Below are 11,165 nucleotides of genomic sequence, written 5' to 3'. Positions count from 1 at the left end.
ATAGTGAACAGGTCCTTGCTGGAAGAATACGTATTAGAAGTCATTAATAAAGGAGGTTTAATACATATTTTCATAATTCTGCTTGTCCTTAGAATTCTGCATCATGGCAGGAGCAATGTTAGTAGGAATGATTTTTAAATTAGCATGGACATTTATTTCAAAGCATGTGGATGTGTAGTTGGATGGAATTAGGTCTGAACACCTGACTTTCAGGGCCATCTGAACACTGGAAACATATTGTTCCACACATCCCAATCTTTGAGCTGTGTGAGATTCTACTTACCTGGGGCTCATATTTCCTTTTGTGAATTAGGCACAGTGGAGACTATGGTGTCTTCATGACATATTTATGCATATATACAACCTGAGCCTGCAATGGAAGGGTTCACAGCATCAACTCCCCAAAGAAGTCTTCTCCCATAGTCACAGCCTTGGAGTCAAACAGAAACCAAACTCTGACACTCTCTCCAGCTTGCTATTTTTATTCTAGTTCACAACACAGCCCCCAAAACTCTGCTCCAAACTGCCTTTGTCCTTCTGCAAGTCACCCATTTGCCATCTCACACAGAGTCTCCTTTCCTTTGTCCTCATAATGGCCCATCACCCAGGTGATTACCTCATAAGGAAGCAAACCTGGTTTATATTTTAACACTTGCTGGATCCAGGGATTGAAGGGGTCTGGCACTCACAAACTCATAACAATATTAGAGGGGAAATACTGAAATTTGTGAAGGTGCTGGTCTGAGTTTGAGAGGATTTAAATAAGTAGACTGAAGGGTCCATCATCCAAATCCCTTCTGAATTGGGCCCTGAACAAATTAGAGCCTTCCTATCTCTCCACGTCACCATTCTTCTCTTTTCCAAACTCACCCTTTTGAGGAAGGAAAAGAGCAGGGGAGATTTCTGTACAGTGGTACCTCGGGTTACAGACGCTTCAGGTTACAGACTCCACTAACCCAGAAATAGTACCTTGGGTTAAGAACTTTGCTTCAGGATGAGAACAGAAATCGTGCGCTGGCGGTGCGGTGGCAGCGGGAGGCCCCATTAGCTAAAGTGGTACCTCAGGTTAAGAACAGTTGCAGGTTAAGAACAGACCTCCAGAACGAATTAAGTTCTTAACCTGAGGTACCACTGTATTGTGAAGGTCTCAGACTGAAGGCCTTATCAGTCATTAGATGCTTGGGAAAATCTATTGCTACTAGGAACACTGGGATATGCATTGAACCAAGAAGCAATTGGAAACTACATTTGCTATGCTTCTAGGTCTCTCTGTGTGTGGAATGGATTCTGCTTGCACAACAGAAATTTGCCATTGTCTCCTCCCCCTGTAAACTGCACTACCCAATCAGGCCTGTGACACTGGATACAACATGATATTATTTCTCCAGCAATCTTCCACAATTGTTTTACTAAATAAGGATATTTTGTTTCAATATATTTTCCAACACCTGGCTCCCTTAACATAATGAAAATCAATTTTCTAAGAGATCTCCAAGACAGCAGCCTGGATGCAATACATCTGAGGCACTCTCTAGAACAGGAGTGGGGAATCAGCGAGAATGGGCCTTCCATATCTCATTGGACTCCAATTTCCATTAGCTCCAGCCAACATGATCAATGGTAAGAGATGATGGGAGTTGTCATACAGCAACATCCAGAGGGCAACAGGCTCCTCATCCGTGCTCTAGAAAGATCAGGAAATGGAAGAATGATCTCAGGGTCATTTGATTTAAGGCTCACATTCATCCCCCCCCATAAAAGACATAATATTATCTATATCTATGCCTCTTTTATGGGTGGAAAATGAACGTGAGCCTTAAACTGAATGAACCTTACATCATCTTAAGCAGCTAAAACCTATTTTGAAAATATGGATCATTAATTAAAAAAAACCTCTTGAGCTGAAATCAATAATGCTATGCATTCCAGGGCCAAGTTAGGGGAGCTGAAGTCTATGCAATTAGCAGCTGTTTGAATGGCTTTTCAAAAGTAAATAGAAGATGTTGAGGATCCTGGCCTTTGAGACTTTAACACTTTTGCTTGCTGTTGTAATTCTGAGATGGATTAGGCCCTCCTTACCTGCTATTTTTGTTGGAAGAAAAGCTGCCATTTGCACCATATAGAAGTTTTCCTCTAATAACAGATAGACTCCTATTGGATTGAAGCAAGAAGCAAAAGGTTAAAACTGATTGTGCTTGGGTCCCAGCTGTCATTGTGCAAAAGGTTTCTCATCTAGTTAAGCATTCAGTTCCTTCATTTTCCAGTTCTTCAATTGCTTTTCAAAACCTTTACTTGAAGAAAAAGTATCCACAAACTGCCTTCAGAGTGTATTCAAAACCCACTCCAAACTTCAAAAATTGCAAACATGCAAAAAAATCCAGAAATAAAGAGCTGTCTTGCATCTGGGTCAAGGACTAAGCAGAATTTGTGGCAGGATAAGATCGTGAGGTGTCTTGCTTCTGCTTCACTGAATGCCACATAGATGGATCCACTGAGTCATAATAAGCTGGATTACATATAACGCAAATCTGTTGTTATTCTTCAGGACTGTTTCTTATGTTACTTGAGATCTAGGAGTAGCTCCCAAAGAAATGAACATTAAGGTAAAGGGGGTGGAGAGGGTTTTGGCAATGCAAAGGACAGAGATGGACAAATCTGCCAATTTCTATTTTCTAGATGATGCTGAAGGGCGGAGTGGAGGCAAGATGGCGGCTGTAACAACTTCTCCTTCATGAACCCTCCGGATTACAAACCTTTTATAGCCTTTTATAGCCTTTTATAGCCGTCTTTTTAGCTGTTTTTATTAGACTTTTAAATCATTTTACCTTTGTTAGAAGTTTTAATCATTTTACTTCTATGGTTGGCCAATATACGTATCAACAAGGATATTCAAACCTTCTGCTGATTAGTACCGCCGCCTTGAAGATTGGGTTATGCTGAGCAGCGGAGGAGGAGTAGCAGAGGAGTTGCAGCCATAAAAGATAAGTTCTCTTTTGTCTCCGTTTACCTCTACTTTGAACCTCCGTAGTCAGTGAGACAGCGACAAATGGGTCATGGCAAGCGACCAAGATCTGCTGAGAAAGGTTGTTCTCCTCCAAGAGCAAAGCAGTCAAAGCTTGAATCCCCCCCACCATCTACTAACAATAACAGCAAAACGGAGCAAGTAACTGTTTCTGCGGTCGAAACATACAACCGCTTCTGGCCTCTGTATGATCAAGGAGAGTTGGAAAAGCTGGCTGATTCAGCGGGGGATGGAAGCCATAGGGAAGCCCTCCTCTCTGACACCTTAATTACCCCTCCGTCACTGAAACGGGAAGCATTAGGGCAAACTGCCCATGATTTAGTACCTGATCAAATACAACTGGTAATCAGGACTTTAAGCTTCATTTTCAAGGAATTGGAGGGGATTTCTTTGTCATTGAACAAACTTTCACGGGCCCTTCTGGCTCATCTACCTTCCTCAACTGAACTATCTAATTTGCATCAATCTCCTGTGCAGCTTGTAAGTGCCTTAAAGAGACAACTTGATCAGAAATCTCTCCTTAAGGGCCTAAGATGCAGGCTGCCTCTGCTCCAAAGGAATAAGCAATCTTTGATTTTTCAACCTAACAAAATATGTTTATCCATTTTTTCCCGTGACGCCCCCAGTCTTAGGTGGAATAACCTGAGGATGGCTAAAGGGTACCTTCGTGATTTGTTAAATATTCCTTTTTTCCAGATAGATCTTATATCTGTAGCACCCCTAAATGCCACGCCCTGGCCAAGGAAATTTATGCTCTCCTTCCAGTCTGCAAGGATCCCACATCTTCTTGCAAGACAAAAAGATCGGCTGGCACCCTGGGAGATTGTAACAACAAGAGTCTTTAAGGACATGAGTGTTAAACCTCTTTTTGCCAACATCTCAACTGGCAATGAACGCTCGTTTCCTTCTCCTGTTCCTATAATAACGGGAAAAACACCTAGCCGGGTATCCCCTGTTCCACCTGCGACCCCAAGTGCCCATCTAGTTACTTTGAGGAATGATCCAATTGCAAGCGGAGATTGGAATATCCCTGAAGAGAGAAATCTTATCTCCTCTTATGGAAAACTCCCTTCAGAGGAACAGCAGGCTATTCTCGATAGATTGGATCTACTCAAACAAAGACTTCTATCGCAAGGGGACCCCTCTATACCGATGAGAGAGGAGAGCAGGCGCTCCACGTCCCACATGGTGTCTCCATCAAATGCCCTGATAATTTCTCAACCTGAGACCTTGTTACCCCCTACTGATCTGAATCAGCAGCCACCTGTTGACCAACAGCACCATTCTACCGTGGAGGAAGTCGATAAACTCAATACTCCCGTCTCAGTCCTTATGCCCAATCAAAATATGGAAGTTGATGACTCCTTTGCCTCAATGCCTGAGCTAGAATCTACCCTGCCTGAAGATCACCAGGAAATGACTATGCATGCACCATCCTCACGTTCATGTCCTTTAATACATCTGCGTGATAATTCCTCTCCATCTGCGCAGCAACTACAAGTGATGGCTGGAACACCTCTTAGCGCTACCCTGGTTAAGACTGATAATTCTGACGGATCTACTAGTGTAGCCCACCAAAGACTTGTTACTACTCACCTCAATGAACAGCATCCGACCTCACCAACTTTGCCTAATTCTTCCTTCCCGGCAAAGCCCTTCCTGCCTGTTAATGCTACCAAATCATCGATACAATTAACACGGAAGAAGACCTTATCCGCACAAACTAAAATTACCGATTTCCTTATGGGTCCTCGTTCTACCTCCAAGAACCCATTAAACAACTCAAAGTGACAATTACCGGGACAGCACAAGGACTCGACATTATCAATACTTAGCTGGAACATTGCTGGTTGGAGAACCAAAAAATCAGACCCCGAATTCAGGAAGTACATAAATTCATTTAAAATCATTCTATTCCAAGAAACATGGGATGAGGAAGAGATTACCATAGACGGCTTTGATCTTCTAACACTTCCGGCCTCCCCTTCTTTGAAAGGTGGTCGCCCCAAAGGGGGCCTTTTGATTGGGATTTCACTCCAACTTCACGCCAAATTCACTCTGGTACGGGCTTCCCCGCCTTTTGCTCTATCTGGACTGATCACAGAAGGGAAGTCCTCATTACTAATTACTAATGTTTATCTCCCCCCCGAAGGCTCAGTGCCTGATCTTGATTGGAGATGGGAATCATTTGAAAATCACCTACTGTCATGTCATACTAAATGCCCAAACTCGTACTCCTTAATTGGGGGAGACTTTAATGCTCGTATTGCCACAAATTGGGACTTACTAACCAAGTCCAAATGGTGGACTCCCCCATGTTTGGATAATTTTGACTTGGAACATGCCAGAATTAGAACTTCAAAGGACAACAGAGTAAACAAAGCAGGAGTGACCCTTTACCAAATGGCCATTCGCCTGAATCTAGTATTTTTGAATGGCACCTTCCCCCCCGATATACCGGGGGAGTTCACTCACCTGGGACTAACATCTAACAGTGTTATCGATTACCTCTTGATCTCCGCAAATCTGGCCGTTAATGTACTTTCCTTTCAAGTTGAAAACCAACATTTCAGTGATCACCTCCCAATAGTGACCACTCTGTCATTGTTCCGGTGCCAGAATGACAATAAACACTCAGTCCTTCTGGAAACCTCATCATCGATCAAAATAAGAGGGATCAAATGGTCGGAGGCTGTGGCCCAAAAATACCAGGTTTTCTTCCATAGGGAAATCAACGCCTACTTACCTCAAATAACTACTGACTTACAAGATTCCAATTCGGTTTTGAAACTTTTTAACCTTCTTATAACAAACCTTACCACTTTTTTTACATCACCTCCTCAAAAGGCGAAAGTGGCGCATTGCAGTGCTGGGGCCCCTTGGTTTAACACCTCTTGCAAACAAGCAAGATCCCTTCTTCGTTCCATCTATAATGAATACAAAAACTCTAATGCTAAGGCTCTACCATCTTCCTATTTACAAGCCAAAAGAGCATACAAACAGACTTTAAAGCTGGCCAAACGCGAGTGGTATCAAAAACGTTGGCGAGCCTTGATTGCGGCCTCGAGATCCCGCAGACCACAGGAATTTTGGGCTCTGATAAACAAAAGAGCAAGGAAGTACCCACTGACGATTATCCCTGCGCCCACATGGGAACAATTCTTGAGTAAATATTTCTCCTTGGCAGAGGAATCCAACTCATCCACGGAACTCCGAGCCGACCATCTACCTTTGTGGCCCTCCACTGACCCAGACCTGATAATGGACTTGATATTAGATCTGAAAACGGGCAAAGCCCCCGGGCCGGATCTAGTCCCTGCTGAGGCTATTGTTGCGCAACCGAGGTGGTGGGCTGAAATTCTGGCCAAAGTCTTTGATGCAATTAATTCTACGGGGCTTATCCCTAGGTCATGGAAGGAGGCCGTGACCGTGCCAGTCCATAAAAAGGGTCCCCCTGCTGACCCGGAGAACTATCGGAACATCAGCCTTTTGTCTATCATCGGGAAAATTTATGCAAAATTTTTGCTGTCCAAGCTGTCCCATTGGGCAAATGACTCAAATTTGATTGGCCATGAGCAAGCGGGTTTTAGGAACAATTACTCGACCTCTGACCATATGGTAATCATGTATCATCTTGCCAGAAAATATTCTGCCCCGAGTCGGGGGCGCCTATGTGTCGCTTTTATAGACCTAAAGGCTGCCTTCGACAGTATCCCAAGAAATTGCCTATGGAAGAAATTAGAGAGATGGGGCATAGATAGAAGGCTGTTATGGCTTATAACGCAATTACACCATGGGTCGTCGGCTAGAGTGAGACTCACACCGGCGGGAAACCTATCCAACGAGGTCCCAATAAATAGAGGTGTGCGCCAAGGCTGCATTTTGGCCCCACTCCTCTTCAACCTGTTTATTAGCGATATGAAGCTCTTTCTGAACGAGTCTCAAGCCAACATTCATGCCCCCCGCCTAGCTGATTTTCGCTGCCCTTTGCTCCTATATGCCGACGATGCAGCGATCCTTTCCTACTCTAGAGTTGGTTTATGCAGAGCTCTAAAGATTTTTGCGGCTTATTGCAAACTTAACCATCTGACAATTAATCATGGGAAATCTAAAGTCCTGGTCTTTTCCAGGTCTCGGAAAACTTACAGCTGGAAGTTAGATGGAGTCCAATTAGAACAGGTTTTCAAATTTAAATACCTGGGAGTCTTTTTTCATTACAATCTAAGCTGGAAGCCACAGATACAGTATTTACTAAACAAAGGGAAAACAATACTTTATACTCTACTCCAATTTCTTGCGGCCGACGGAGCCTCTCACATCCCTTCTGCATTGAAGGTATACCACGCAAAAGTGGTTTCCACCCTCTGTTATGCTGCCCCACTCTGGGCCCCAGGGTCCAATTTAACATCACTGGGGACATTGCAGAATCAGTTTCTCCGTCGCCTTCTGAAACTCCCCATGTGTGTGAGCAATGCAGCCATACGTCTGGAGTTAAGGATTGCATCATTGGAGACTGTCATCTGGAAGCGAGTCTTTGGCTATTGGCTGTCCAGCTGGCATAGGCTTCCCGACCATTACCTTTTTCAGTGCCTCTGGCGGGACGTCTTTGTCAATCCGTGGGTAGGGAAAATCCATGCCAAACTTCTGAGCATCGGAATTTCCCCAGCGGACTCCTTAAAGATGAACTTACGCTCAGCCAAAAGCCTTATTGAGCAAAGATTAGCAGACATTGAAAATCAACACAACCTCGCCAGGGGTGGGGGTGTCTGCTCCCCCAGGTATCACGGAATAACCCCACCACTTGGCCTTCCATCATACATGTCATCTCTTTCATCAGTACCACACCGACGTGCATTTATTCGTGCAAGGTTCAATGTCTTTCCATCAAACCTGCTGAACCACAGATTTTCCAATGGTTTGGTGTCTCCGCTGTGCGTGTGTGACGGGGAAACTGTTGAATCTCTTTCACATATAATGTTCAACTGTCCCCTACATAGCATAGCCAGGGCTAAATTCCTGGGTCCTGCTTTACTGCGCTTGGTTGGCAGGCCTGTTGAGTCACACGCCGCACTGCTTTTGCAGGATACAGATCCTTCTGTAACTCTGCAGGTGGCGAGATTTCTGAATGCGGTTATCTCACACTCAAAAACCACCAAAAAACAACAACAACATCAAAACTAATTGGACTGTTATGTTGAGAGTGCATGTCGGAGTTCGTCTTTAGTTTTCCTTTTCTGTGATCCATCCCTTGGAGCTCTCCTGGCCCCAAGCCGTCACTTGGCTCTGCTCAATGACCCACCCTTGCATCGTGGTGTTCACCTTCTGTTGTCGGATATATCTGTTTTTATGTCCCTGTGTTTTTATGTTTGTACATATTTTATGGGCTAATAGCCGTAAATAAATAAATAAAAATAAATAAATGAAATATTTTCCCAATTTTAAATTCAGCTCAGCCCACTGCAATCTCCCCAAAAAAGGTCCACTCAAAAATTCATATTTACTTTCATGCAGATTTCTCTTAATATGCACATTGTGTGCACAATTTTGTCTGGTATAAGCATTTTTGCAAGCAATATTCTTTAACAGAATGTGTGTTGTACATTATTTCACTAACATTCCCATTTTTGTATGCATTCTTTAGTTGGAGAACTGCATCACAACATTCAGGAAAAATTTCACAGGGAAAATTTCAGTTCATATATTGGTTCAGGAAGTGGAAATCTGGGAAGTTTGCATTACAATTAAAATGCAAACTAAATGTATTTCTCCCTTGTCCCTAAGCAAGGGGTGGACTTTGTTTCCCTAAAGCCAAGCCAAAATTTCAGGTGCAACACTGCAGCTGGTGGATACAAATTGTCTTTAATGTAGCTCTCATCATTGTCTGTCTTTCATAGATGCTATGAAAAGAATCTGCATCTTCAATTGCCACTATTTGCCAAACACCACTGCAGAGTCTTCTGATTGTGGCTTTTCTTGGAGCAAGTTCAACAGTTGAACAGAATGAGTCATTTAGAGGGCACTGTTAATGAACTTCCCTTTGGATGGCTTACATTCTTCTAAGATAAACAAAGCATCCAATTCCAATTCTGAAACAATAGAGCTAGAAATGGCAAAGACCTAATAATGAAACCTGCCAGAAGTCTTGCCCTTTATCTACCAAAGAACTTGCATTAAAAGAAGGGATTAGAATGTGGGGAACGTGGCCAGAAGCCCTTTCTGTCTTACCCTCTTCTCTTTGCTCTTGCTTGGAAGCCAGCATTGAAGATGTATTCTCTGCTATATAGGACATTAAAAAGAATCATGCAATATGCTCACAGGGATTTTCAAAACATGAGAGGAAAACACTGTGAAGAGAATAATTATAGCATTTAACCTGGAGTCTGAGCTATTATAGTTGATCTCTCAATAATTTCATATCAAAGCTATTATTACATTAAGCAGCAGGGATGCTTTGATAAACTCATGCAATCAACACACACCCTGTAAGGAAAGACAGGTTGTGAACATCAGTTGAAATGAGGCACAAAATAGAAAGGAGATTTGGCCTTGGTAGCATGTTTTTAAACACACACACAAACATACCTCAGAATATAGGGAGAAACAAAAGCTAAAGGGCCATGAATTTAAAAAACCAGGCAGCATTTGGTGACACAAATTATTGTGCTATCATTAAATCAGCAAGCAGTGTTTCTTATGAGCTAAATATTTTAGCTCTTGGGTAAAAATAAGAGCCTAAACAAAAGCAATGCAAAGATTGCTTTGCCGAGTATGGCCACATTCTAAATATTTATGACGCAGTAATTCGACACACAGGAAATAATAAAGAATATCAGCGGAGATTGTAAAACAAATCAACAAACGAGAAAACCTAGATTGCCAGGGAAGACAAAGTTCAATGTGAAAATAAATCTGAAAGGACCCTCCAAAACTGCCATGATCTACATAAAGTACAATGTGTTTTCTCTCTCTAGGAGATCAGCTGAAGAGGAATGACTGAAGAGGAATCACTGAAATGTTATCCTATTGTACATAAAAACTTTACTATATCTCATGCTGATGGAAGCTGAAATATTCTATGCATCTAAAGTTATCTCTGAGGATCACAAATCTAGGCGTGAGTGGATTTCCATCAGTCCATTCCTTTAATGCTTGTGCGCTTCATTCAACCCTGAGTTTCATTGCTTCTGAATTGTAAAAGCAATTCTCCAACTTCAGCCCGTGCATTCTGCCACAGCTTTTGGTTCATTTTCACCTACAGTGCATTATGAAAGTGCACAAGCACACGGATAAAACACTGTAAAAGAGTGAGATTGTACATCTCACACTGACTTTGGTGCAGTGTTTCACAGGTGTGTGTGTGTATGCTTAATTTCTAAAACACTACCTAAATATTCATATACGGTATCACAATCGTTTATACAGTTGAATCAAGGTTTCCTTTTTGTCATGCTCTGTCAAAGGTTCAGAAAGCAGTTCCCAAATATGCTGAGTTTTCACTCAAACTGATTCTCAACTCAATACATTTCTCCCTTTCTTGATTATCTTGGGGCTACGTATCAGGCACAGGGTTGATTTTTCCTATGCCGACAACTAGCATTATATCTCAGGCTATATAAGCTTGGCACCAGGACTGTAACACTCACAGTCAGAATAGCTCTGCCAGTGTGCTTGCACCATGCTACCATCCCTGCCTCCCTCTGCCCCATACCTTCCTGGTATGCAACAGCAACTCAGTTGTCTACATGTCAGATGTCATCACCTCAACACACTGTCCAATACTGGGCTATCAATTGAAACTAGTCATGGTGGCTGTGTACTTCCTCCAAGACCAGCACCTACACATCTTCTAGGCTCCTATTTACCTCCCCTTTCAAGAGGTAGTACAACATGCATTTAAAGCACATAAGGTAAAGGTAAAGGGATCCCTGACCATTAGGTCCAGTCATGACTAGCTCTGGGGTTGCAGTGCTCATCTCGCTTTATTGGCCGAGGGAGCTGGCGTTTGTCCACAGACAGCTTCCAGATCATGTGGCCAGCATGACTAAGCCGCTTCTGGCAAACCAGAGCAGCGCACGGAAACACCGTTTACCTTCCCGTCGGAGCGGTACCTATTTATCTACTTGCACTTCATGCTTTTGAACTG

General features: G+C 42.9%; 1 long non-coding RNA gene across 1 annotated transcript; it reads right to left on the bottom strand.

The window, feature by feature from the left end:
- Window positions 1–283: 283 nt before the first annotated feature.
- On the bottom strand, window positions 284–9,572 carry LOC310761725. The gene is made up of 3 exons (XR_014547692.1): window positions 9,248–9,572; window positions 2,080–2,151; window positions 284–370 (listed from the first exon to the last, which is right to left on the bottom strand). It is a non-coding gene; the product is annotated as an uncharacterized lncRNA (long non-coding RNA).
- Between the last annotated feature and the right edge of the window lie 1,593 nt (window positions 9,573–11,165).

Source organism: Podarcis filfolensis (assembly GCF_964270895.1).
Source record: "Podarcis filfolensis genome assembly, chromosome: 4".
Classification (NCBI taxonomy): domain Eukaryota; kingdom Metazoa; phylum Chordata; class Lepidosauria; order Squamata; family Lacertidae; genus Podarcis; species Podarcis filfolensis.
The sequence above is the reverse complement of the archived record's forward strand: the minus strand, read 5'-3'. Positions and strand labels throughout refer to the sequence as shown.